Genomic DNA, 10,643 nt, shown 5'->3' with positions numbered 1-10,643 from the left:
ATATCGCCTACTAAACTTTTGGAATGAACAATATTTCAGTATTTACAGTTGCCTACGACTTAAAACTAAAGTGAAGTTTCGATTTTTTTTATTAAAATGAAAGTTTTGGATTTAAAAAACTATTCGACTCGTTAAAGCTTTTTGCCATATTAAAGGAGCATCTTTAAGAATCAGGAAATTGTGTGTTTTTTGAAATCATAAGTTATTTCTTATTATAAGTTAGAACATATTTCTGGTATTTTTCTGGAAATGTTTTTCCCACTAATGAACGACTAGAGGTCATGGTTTGCCAACTGTTTTATCTATACGCCACAGCCTTGTGACCAATCTCAGACCAACTGTCGGCGTGGACGAAACACTCCAGATGGTTCCTGATAAACTGGTCATCACTGAAATCGTGCAGTTTCCTATCCACCAATTAAATACTGTAAAAACAGCGCCGCGGGCAAACTTGCAGAATAATAACTGAATATCTTAAATGCTGGCGGTGTTTGCAAACAGCCCCCGTGTCCTCCACAAAGTCAACAAGAGCAAAAGGTGCCAAAGGTCTCACCAAGCTAAATCGGCCAGCAATGGAGAAAGTGTTGGTTTTTCGGGTTTGTTGTGTTGTAGTTATAGTCTCTGCCAGCGAACAAAAGCCCATTTCGGTAATTAACAGTGGCAGTGTTGTTCCCTAATGGGAGTTTTCACGCAGCGGGGACCCGATTATTTTCCCAGATATGGTCTTGATTTGTCATGTGTAGGTAATTCCAGCAACACCGCTGCCAGGGGGTCGAGTGTCCCACCGCCCCGTGCTGCATGAGACCGAGGTTTGAAAAGTGATAATGCGTTTAGACACGCTCTCGCACTTCCCCTCTGGACAACACGCAGGCTGTTTTTTGGTTTTGGCTTTTGTTTTTTCTTTCAATAACTACAGTCTCTGGTTTTCTTACTGTCAGTTTACATGATAGTTGTCTCTGATTTCTGGGAAAATAATTGTTTATCTAATGGAAACGATGAAATTGAATAAACCAGGTTTCTTGTTACATATAAGTCTTTAAATAAACGTCGTAACATGTGTGCGTTAAATAAAATTTATATATATATATATATATATATATATATATATATATATATATATATATATATATACATAAAATAAAATGGAAAAGTGAACTAAAAACAAAGTAAAACGCAAACGTTTTAGCAATTTATATGTCCAGAGTAGCTGAAAACGATATGGGATTTAGGCTCTCTACATAATCTGATCTCTGCTATAGACTAAAGGGGGGAAACTTCTCAGCTTTGCTTCTCCCAAAAAAGAAAAAAGCGCTAAAAAGACAAAAACAGCACTCAGGGATCGCGAGTGCTGCGCCGGGATCGCCGGAGGCCACACAGTTGGCCCTTTGCTCGGCTTAATTGCTGTCACATGTAACCTTACCTGTGTCCCAATTAGCCCAGCGACTCTCCATTAGGAGATCCCATGAGCTGTAGAGCCAGTGACCAAGGGCACCTCAGGGTTTGGGGCCTAATAATTAGAGTGTAACCCGACTCGACCCGGCTTACGATCAATTTGACCAGGATTTCACGAAAAGAGTCTAATTAAACGAGGATCAGCATATGGTTTGGTAATGTACGTAATATCCATTCATTAATCCCTCAATTAAGACCACATCAGTGCAGAGACTCTTCTTTAAGTCTTTCATTAAGACGAGAAATGGCCATTGTTACATGCCTTCTTTGAGTAATAACATTGTACCAAATGAAAACAAAGACGTGTTTTGTGAACCGTGGTTTAATTCTTATGTTGACCAAGGGTGTCAAACATAGGGCCCAGGGGCCAGAACTGGCCCACTGCATGGTCCGTCCACTTGTGTGGAGAGTGTTAAAAATTTTAGTGACGTCATTAATTCCTTAGGTGATTTTCAGTTCAATGTGCTACAATTTCCGGTGTGGTGAAAATATGTGTATACAAGTGTTTTTAGACTGATGTGAAACAAAAGACACAAACTACGACTCTACATGTCTATTTTTCTTTAAAAAAAATCTTAGGATCTTTTCTTAAACTGATGGTTTATGAACTGTGAAAATGTCACAGTTTACCAAATGTACATTTACTTTTTTATATGTTTTTTTGTTTTTTCCACACAGGTTATTATAATCAGATTGTGATCCATGAACTATAACAAGTTGGACACTCCTGATTTAGACCTTCACAAACAGATTAATGTCTATAGGGAAGGTTTAAAAATCAAGAAAATGAGATAAAATTATGACTTGTAATTATATTTGCACATTTTATATCTGGGCTGTAATATCAAAGGATTATAGACCAGAGGATGTATATATCTGTCTAAACTGTTTTTAGCATGAGTTGCCCAGTTTGTTGGATATAAGACGTAGAGATCGCTAACTTTTATTGATAAACTGATATAACTGATATTATATATGATATCTGGGTGCTCAAAGCTCCAAAAGAATATATTAGAAAAGAACTGTATTTATTCAAAATACAGTAAATAAGTAAAATCAATAATTTTTGAATCAGTTTAATTTAGGACCTATTTTTTCAACCTTCTGTTGGTCCTAACCAAATGAACTTGGAGCTAGCTAACACTGCAGCTCAGCTGAGCAGAGTGTTGTTGATCTTTACATCCTGTGATGCTTTCACAAGCAGAAGCCGGTCATCACGGGTAGTTACTGTAAATTCATGGGCGTAGGTTTTGTTTCTGCATTGGGCTTGGGCATTAATTGAAAGTAGTTCCTTCCCCAGGAAATCTTAAACTTCATTTCCTGCACTCTGATTAATGTTTCTGGGTCAGTACGTAGCTTTTCTGCATCCATTTATGGCAGAACTATCTGGAATATAATAATGCAGCTGATGACTGAGATCACAGTTCTGTGTGTATGTGCATGCGTTTGTCAAAGATAATTATAATTTACTCCCAAAGATTTAGTGGTGGTATGAACTCTGTAAATTAAAGAAAAGGCCCATTGTTGATGAATAAAGTCCCGTCCCTGTCAGAGTTATTGTACTGAGCACTGAGTAATGTTTTTTTCTTAGTGATTTCTCAGTTTGGAGGAGACAAATACACGTGTCCTGCTTTTCACAAAGCAGATGTTGTATTTGAGTATTCAAACTTATATGATAAAATCATATCCATCTGGGTGATCCAGAAAGGTGAAAATTCAATATAAGAGGGTGTTAACCAAATCCTACCCCTAACATTAATCCTAAGTGGGTCACCAGTTATATATTGGATGTAAAGAGGTGACAAAAATATCTGAAGAAACAAGGACATAGCAAAAATTTAAAAGCACTGTTTCCATCTTGGCATGTTATAATGCAACACTCACATATCCACAAAATTTCCCAGGTTAGTCATTTGGGTCATAGTATCATCTTTGTGCTGAAATGACAATAAAAGTGTCACAGGTCAAAAATTAATAATAAGAACATCAAGATTTTGGCTTTCTGAGCTACCATACAAACTTGATCTGAACATACTTTTAAAGATTCTTAATTTTGTCTCCATTCAGTTGAAGTAGATTAGAAAAAAATGTCTCTTTCTTACGCGCTTGTACAAAAGAAGCCATGTGTGATCAAACTCTGTCTTAGTGATTGGCTTGAAAATGTTTGTTTTCGTCCTGTTACATGTCTTTGATTCATCCTGTTTCAGAACTGTAGAAGAAGCTACTTTCAGCTGTTCTCTTATTCACAAGGGGTCATTTTGCATGTTTGATTTGGCACATTTTTACACTGGATGCCCTTCATGACACAACTCCATAACCGGAGATCTCTCACTTGTTAGGTGAATGAGTAAAGCACACCACTACAGAGCCACTAGTTGAAAGTTTGTAGTGGTGCAAAAGGCCATATAGCAGGGTCATGGTGTTCAAACACCATAAAAAAGTAGTGTTTAATAAATTAAGTATCAGGATATCTGCCCTCATCAGGGTAACCTTTCCCCTTTCATACCCAGATATATCTCAAAACCAGCACATATGACAGTTTGCCTCTTCTGTTTGATGCTCATGAAGGACTGCTGGACCAACTGGTTCAGGAGGCTTTGACACATGAGGGTGTCAGGCTGAGGGCAAGGGGTGGTAAACATGACCACACCGGATGGCCTTGGAAATGCAAGGGCCACTGGTTTAGTTGTTAATTTATGGACAACCTGACAACACCCGTGCCAACAATGCAACTGCACTTCAGCTGATGCTAAATGCGTCCCGTTGAGGAAAGAAGCCATCAAGTGAGCAGGTATGCAACCTGAGCACATGACTGAAATAGAAATTCAAAGGCAAGAATGACATGTTTGTTATGACGTCTTGTGCCTTGCATGACCCTCGAAAAGATAGTATCTGAGTGTTTTGTGCTCAGAGGCACAATTTATTAATTGCTTGTGTGGTGCTTCAGAAAAGAGTATTGACAGACAGACAAGGAAGAAGTGAAATTTAGATTCACTGGGAAATGAGTGTGTTTGCCTGAACATGTATTTCTGTGCATGAAAAAACGATCACGTTGACTAAAAAGGTATGTGCAATCTAAATTTCCTTCAGATGCTGGAAATGAACTCCACAGAACTTCCCCTTTTCTACAGCTCTTTATGATTAAATTGTCATCAAACTGAAGCGAATGATTCCTTATTTCTATACATTTATTAGGGAACACAAATACACAAGTGTGTTTACTCACTGCAAAGACACTGGGCTGAGTTTTTGAAAGTCACTGCTGTTTCCTTTGGGCGATTGGGGTTGATTAAGAGGTTAACTGTGGAGAGTCATGGCGTCTTTAAGGGAGATTTATCTGTTCCTGCTCTGACCCCTCGGGGGTAGCTTCCCTCACCCCCAGTGTCCCCAGGATTTATTTAGTTATTTGTTTATCTGTTGGAAGGGGTCACCCTTTTCTGCACTACATCTCTGCCCTGTTTGTGCATCTCAAACCCATTTTTCATCTTGTTTCTTGTGGGATTCAACGTTGGTTCCATTTGCTGACTAAGCGAAGAGGACACGAGTGAAGGCCCCACCGAGTCTCGTGACCTTTAACATTTGGCAGCGATACGCTCCCAAAATTGGTTATTTTCATTTAACACATTTTGCTATCTGTTCAACTTTGGCCCCATTTAGAGGAATTATGGTGTTTTCCTAATTGCTTCCTGACAGTTCTAATTCAGCTGGGCTTTAATTTATTACCCTTTATTTCCTATTTTTGTATTATTTCATTAAAGTGCTTGCGTCTTTTCACAGACACGGTGAAAGAGAGTTTAAAATTCTGGCAGATGAAGCATTAGCTTATCATTTCAGGAAAGGATTTGTTTTAAGCACATTTATTCACATCGCCAATTTGTTTTGTGACATGACATCTTCTGTTTATTTACTTTGGTTTTTACATTTATCATATTATCGGGGGCAAACAAAATTCTATAGAGGGATGTTTCCCTTTCTACTCACAGTAGGTCAGATCTAAAGTAGAATTTCCCTGCTTCGTTAATACATTTTTACCGACTTGCCTAACTAGACAGCTTTTTGTCTTGAAACGCGTCATATTTGAAAGCTTAAAACGTTATCACACGACATCCCAAACTCATCTTCACCAATGTAAAATCCACAAGTGATCCCATGTACTCACTATCTGTAGTACTCGGCATCTCTCAAAATGTCACGCGTGCACTTACTCAGTCAAACATAGTGTCACACCTCTTGTGTAAGCGTGTTAGTCAGTGTTAAGAGGCATCAGGCCTTTTTGCTGAGGTGAAGGGAAGGCAGGGTGGTGTGGTGGGCTGGTGTGTGGGGGGGGGGGGGGGGGGACGGACTATACAGGGAATGCTATGTGGCTTGCATGACCTGGCATGTCTCTGAAGCTGGAGGGGGTCTTGACCTCTGACCCAGGGCTCCAAAACTAGGAAGATGAAAAAGGGGGTTAGGGTGGGAGGGATTCGCCTCTAAACAAGGGCTTCTGTTTCGATCACTCCAGGAATGTCAGTTCCATAAAAAGATGCCCACAGAGAGAAAGAGGGAAAGAAAGAAAAGGAAGAGAGAGAAAAAAGGAGAGATAGATCTATCTATCTATCTATCTATCTATCTATCTATCTATCTATCTATCTATCTATCTATCTATCTATCTATCTATCTATCTATCTATTCCACCTTCCTCATGCAGTGTTTGTGGCCATTTTGGCTCTCAAACAGTGGTCTTGCAGTCAGGCCATAAATTAATCTCTGGACCCTGGCTGAAGCCGGAGCCCTTGTGACTCCCTGATCGAGGTGAGCTGCAACAGAACAGTGTTGACACTGCAGAGGTTGAGTCAGGAGACAACCTCCTGATCATGCACTAGAGCCAGGATGCAGGCCCAACTAGACCATGGAAAAAGCATCTAATCTGCCCCCTCCACAGAAAGAGGCTCACTGAGGACTTGTGTCTTTGGACAGATGTCATATTTGTGTTCAGCTCAGGAGGTGATAGGGGGAGCAGTAAAAATTAGGCAATATGTCTGCTCACAGCAAAGAGGCTGGAGATAGTGAGGGCAGTTTGGAGTCATCTTGTGGCTCCTAGAGTGGGGAAATCTGTCTGCAGTTTCATGAATGAATGTATCTGGAACCAAAAAAGTGCTTTGATCATAAAAAAAAGTGATTTTCTTTTTGTAGATAGAATTATAAATACCAATTTATTTTAATGACTGAATATTTGTCTATGTTGAGCAAAAAAAGCCACGTTGGTTTAACCTTTCCACTATTTTTATCCTAAATTAAAGATCAACTTCAGACGTGTTTAGAAGAATACAATGTCATGACTTAATTGAACTCACCACTCCACAAATAAAGATAAAAACATATTGCCTTACACCATTCAGAGGTTTTTGGAGAGCCAATATGAATTTAGAGGCAAGGACAAGGTATAATAAGATGATGTATAACAGGTTTAACCGTTTATAGGGCACTTACTGAGTGAATGGAAATTCAACATTTCAAGTATTATTAAATTATATCACAGCACTTTTTTATTTGATTGATTTTTTTCAACATTTTTTATTTTTCTGTTGCAAATCAAGGTCAGTGAAGTGAGCAAACATGGTTCCTCGCCCAAGAAAGGGTTAACCTAGTGGAGTATAAATGTGTAGGTTACAATTTAACTTGCTAACATAAGAAGTTGTTAAACAAATAGAAAACTGAGATATAGTTGTCACTGAGACCCTGTTCAAATAAACATTTTAAGGCCAGAAACACCTTCCAATGGAAGAAGAGCTGTAAGCATGTATAGCATAGAGAAGACATAGGAAGATGTAGAAGGTCAGCTTTAAGGGGGATGAGAATCTGTGTCCAAAAGTGGAAGAACGTCAGGAAGTCCAGTGATTCCTAGCACTGTTGTTGTTACTGTAATAGTGCCAATGCTTTATTTGCTCGTATATACATTTTTCTTTTGCTTTGTTTTGTGTAACGCTTTGCAAATTTCCAGGATTTTTCTGCTTACTGTAGTTTACTGCACTGCATGACCACTGGAGGAAAATATCTCCCCCCTCACAATGCATACAAAGATGTAAGTGATCATGTAAGCAGAGGCAGTTGTGACAGAATATCTAAGCATTTTGACCACCATTCTTTATGCAATGTCAAGACTTGTGACAGCAGACTGTCTACAAACAGGCCTTAAGTGTTTCCATACTGTACAGTAAATGGCTCACAACATAAGCTGTCCAGTTACTAAAAGTATAAAGTAAAAGTATACCCATTCTGAAAGGTTAAAATTCTACATTAGTACACATTATTCTGAAAATGTTGCCAGTCAAACAAGTAATACTACAATCAAAAAAAATATTCCTGAGCAGAGGGGAGATTGTGTTTTGTTTCTTTGGGAAATGAAGTAACTTGGTCACCTTAAAATCTATGAAATGTTCAGATAAAATAATTTGCCTCTAAGTTACAAGTTTAAGAGTTCAAAATGTATTTTTGCTTATAAATGTGCAGCAGCTGGTTAGAATACAAGTAAGACAAACAGCAAGTTAGCAACTTGATGGAACTTTTGTGAAAGGTCAGAGGAGCTAACTTGTTCCTACAGGTTCTATTTGTGGATCATCACTCCCTGTTGACTCTGCCAGTAACTAATCAGGGGCTCATTTAGGGTTTCCTGTCTCAGCTCGGACTGATCATAACTTTTGATTGGATAAGTTTAAATCCTCCAGTATGATGTCTCTTTGATGGAATTTCCACCGGCCTACTAGACCCTTTATAATTACTTGACCCAGGAGATCTTGGATAACTCTTAATAAGCAATGGAAATGGTGTGAGGACATCCTCTGTGCTGGTACTGAAGTTTTCTGTCTGGCTGCTGTACAGTACCAGTCAAGATGCAGGATATCCCAAAAGTTGAAAGCTGAAAGCGACCCAGCAGTGTCCAGAGGTGCACCCAACTTCTGCATACTTAACCATTAGGCCACTTGCACACAGATCTACTGAGAGGCCATCATCTAACAGTTAAACGTGTGTAGGGGTGGAAAAAGGCCAAATTCCCCTCCCTGTTGTTAAAATCTCAGACGGTGGTCTTTAACACATTCTCCCACTCCCTCCCTCTTGCAATCCCAATAAAAACCTCTGACCAACAGTTGACCTTTTCCATAGGCCCATCTTGCTGTTCCCCGTCTATCTCTCCACTCCCTTCTTTCCTTCCATCTCTCCTTCTCTTCTTCCCGCTGCCACGGCAGTCTATGGCAGTCCAATGGGATCCAGCAGCTGCAATCAGAGGGGGTGGGGTTTGGGGTGTACACGGGGTGGGGAGGGGGCAGGGTCAAGGGGGGTCACAGTAGTGGTAAAGTCATCGCCATGCCTCCGATGCAGGGGCATCGCTTCTGCCTTCAAAGGCTGCGCAGTGACGTCCATACACCCCTTGCACCCCTTCTCCTCTTCCACCCCTTGCCTCTTACTCCCTTGTGGCCCCCTTTGGCCCTGCAGTTTCTTGGCTCATAGGGGTCAAGGCAGCCAAGGGTTAATAAAGTGATACCAGGTGTTGGCCAGAGAGAAACATTTCCCCCTTCTTCTCTCTGAACTCCCACCAGCAACAAACTTTGGGCCCCCCATTTCACACCACGAAATCCTGCTGGGACATCAAGCCTGAGAGTGAGCCTGTTAGAAGGGGTGGCCGTGCATGTCAAAGTAAAAACACCCCTCAAGTAGAGTTTGGGACATGCCCTCTGTGTGTGTGTGTGTGTGTGTGTGTGTGTGTGTGTGTGTGTGTGTGTGTGTGTGTGTGTGCATGTGAGAGGGTCACCCATATCCTGAATGTATGTAGATGTGTTTGCACATGCATATGATGCACAACGGTCCACTACTGGCAACCTCAATGGCTCCAAAGGGCCTCTGGAACAATAAAGGGTTAACTGACCAAACAAAGTGGTCAATTATGTGTCAGTAGCAGGACATTGGAAGCAGAAAAGATTCCAAATCCAACCACTGTCTTTCTCTTGGATCACTGGGCACACAAACATACAGAAGGGGGAGGGGATATGGTAAGATTTTAGGCTGTGCAAAGAGTAGAGATGAAATGGTGGAGTCTTATCTTGACCACTAGAAAAGAGGAGGTTGAATAGCTGTGAAGATCAAACCCAGTAAAAGGGAGTCATTGTGCCGAAAGCAAATGGCCTCTGACAACTAGGAAAGAACAAACAGAAGAAAGCCGTCAGTGTACAAGTGCTAGCGCTGACGGGATGCTGAAATTAACAAGAAGGGGCTCTGGCTTGTGTGCAAGTGTGAAAATGTGTGTACGAGGATTTGACCATACGTGCATAAAAATGTGCCAGGACATTTGCAAAAACACCAAAAGTTTGCCCTGGACTTTCAGTCCCACCTGCTAAATGAAGAGAGTCCTAATTAACACTAATTAACATCAACGACAAGTTGGGGCCATTAGTCCAGCTAATCCCCAGTTTACATTTTCCCCTCTCTCTGGAACCCTGCTGGAGAGTTCTAACTCAGTGAAAGAAAGGATGCATTGTTAACCAGCTCCGCATCAAAGATACAAGCCCTCTTGAAATGAGTTGCCTCCATTAGGGCCCGAGAGTCAGCCCTGATCCGAACACTCTGCTCAAACAGCCCGGGGAGTGGAAAAAGAGAGGGGCAGGGAGATCAACCCCACATTTAGACTGCTCTATCCAATTCATCATTGACTCATTTGCACTCTTTCATGAACCCCGGGCATGTCAAAAAGGAAAAATAAACCACAGCAAAGCATGAAAACAGTGGCAAAATATCTGTAAAAGATACAAAAAGTGCTCAGACTAATTGTCCAAATTGACAGAGTAGCTACTAAATCTGCATTAGGGGCAGCAGGTAGTGGCTGTGGTGTAATACTCTTGTCAAACTCTAGAGTTTGAAACCAGCTTTTTGGGGGGGGGTTTTGGTTGTTTTTTTTACAAAATCTTACAAAATTACAGCCTCAGATGAACAACCAAACAAATCTGTGTAATTTTTATTTAACACAAGCTCAGCCAAAAGGCAGAAGCAATGTGTGAAAGATTAAATGCAGCAGTATATGAAAGATTACTGTTTCCATGGGGGGTAAATAACATTCAGAGGTTGCTAATCAAATGTACCTGATAACTTAGTCACCAGCAAGTATGAATAACTCTATGAAAGTGCAAATTTTGGCAGGTCTATTTCTGAAGCAAACTGCC

Source organism: Mchenga conophoros, linkage group LG11 (assembly GCF_057382185.1).
Source record: "Mchenga conophoros isolate Kocher_MC1m ecotype Shallow Benthic linkage group LG11, M_conophoros_male_GT1.1, whole genome shotgun sequence".
Taxonomy (NCBI): domain Eukaryota; kingdom Metazoa; phylum Chordata; class Actinopteri; order Cichliformes; family Cichlidae; genus Mchenga; species Mchenga conophoros.
This window is presented reverse-complemented; position numbering follows the sequence as displayed.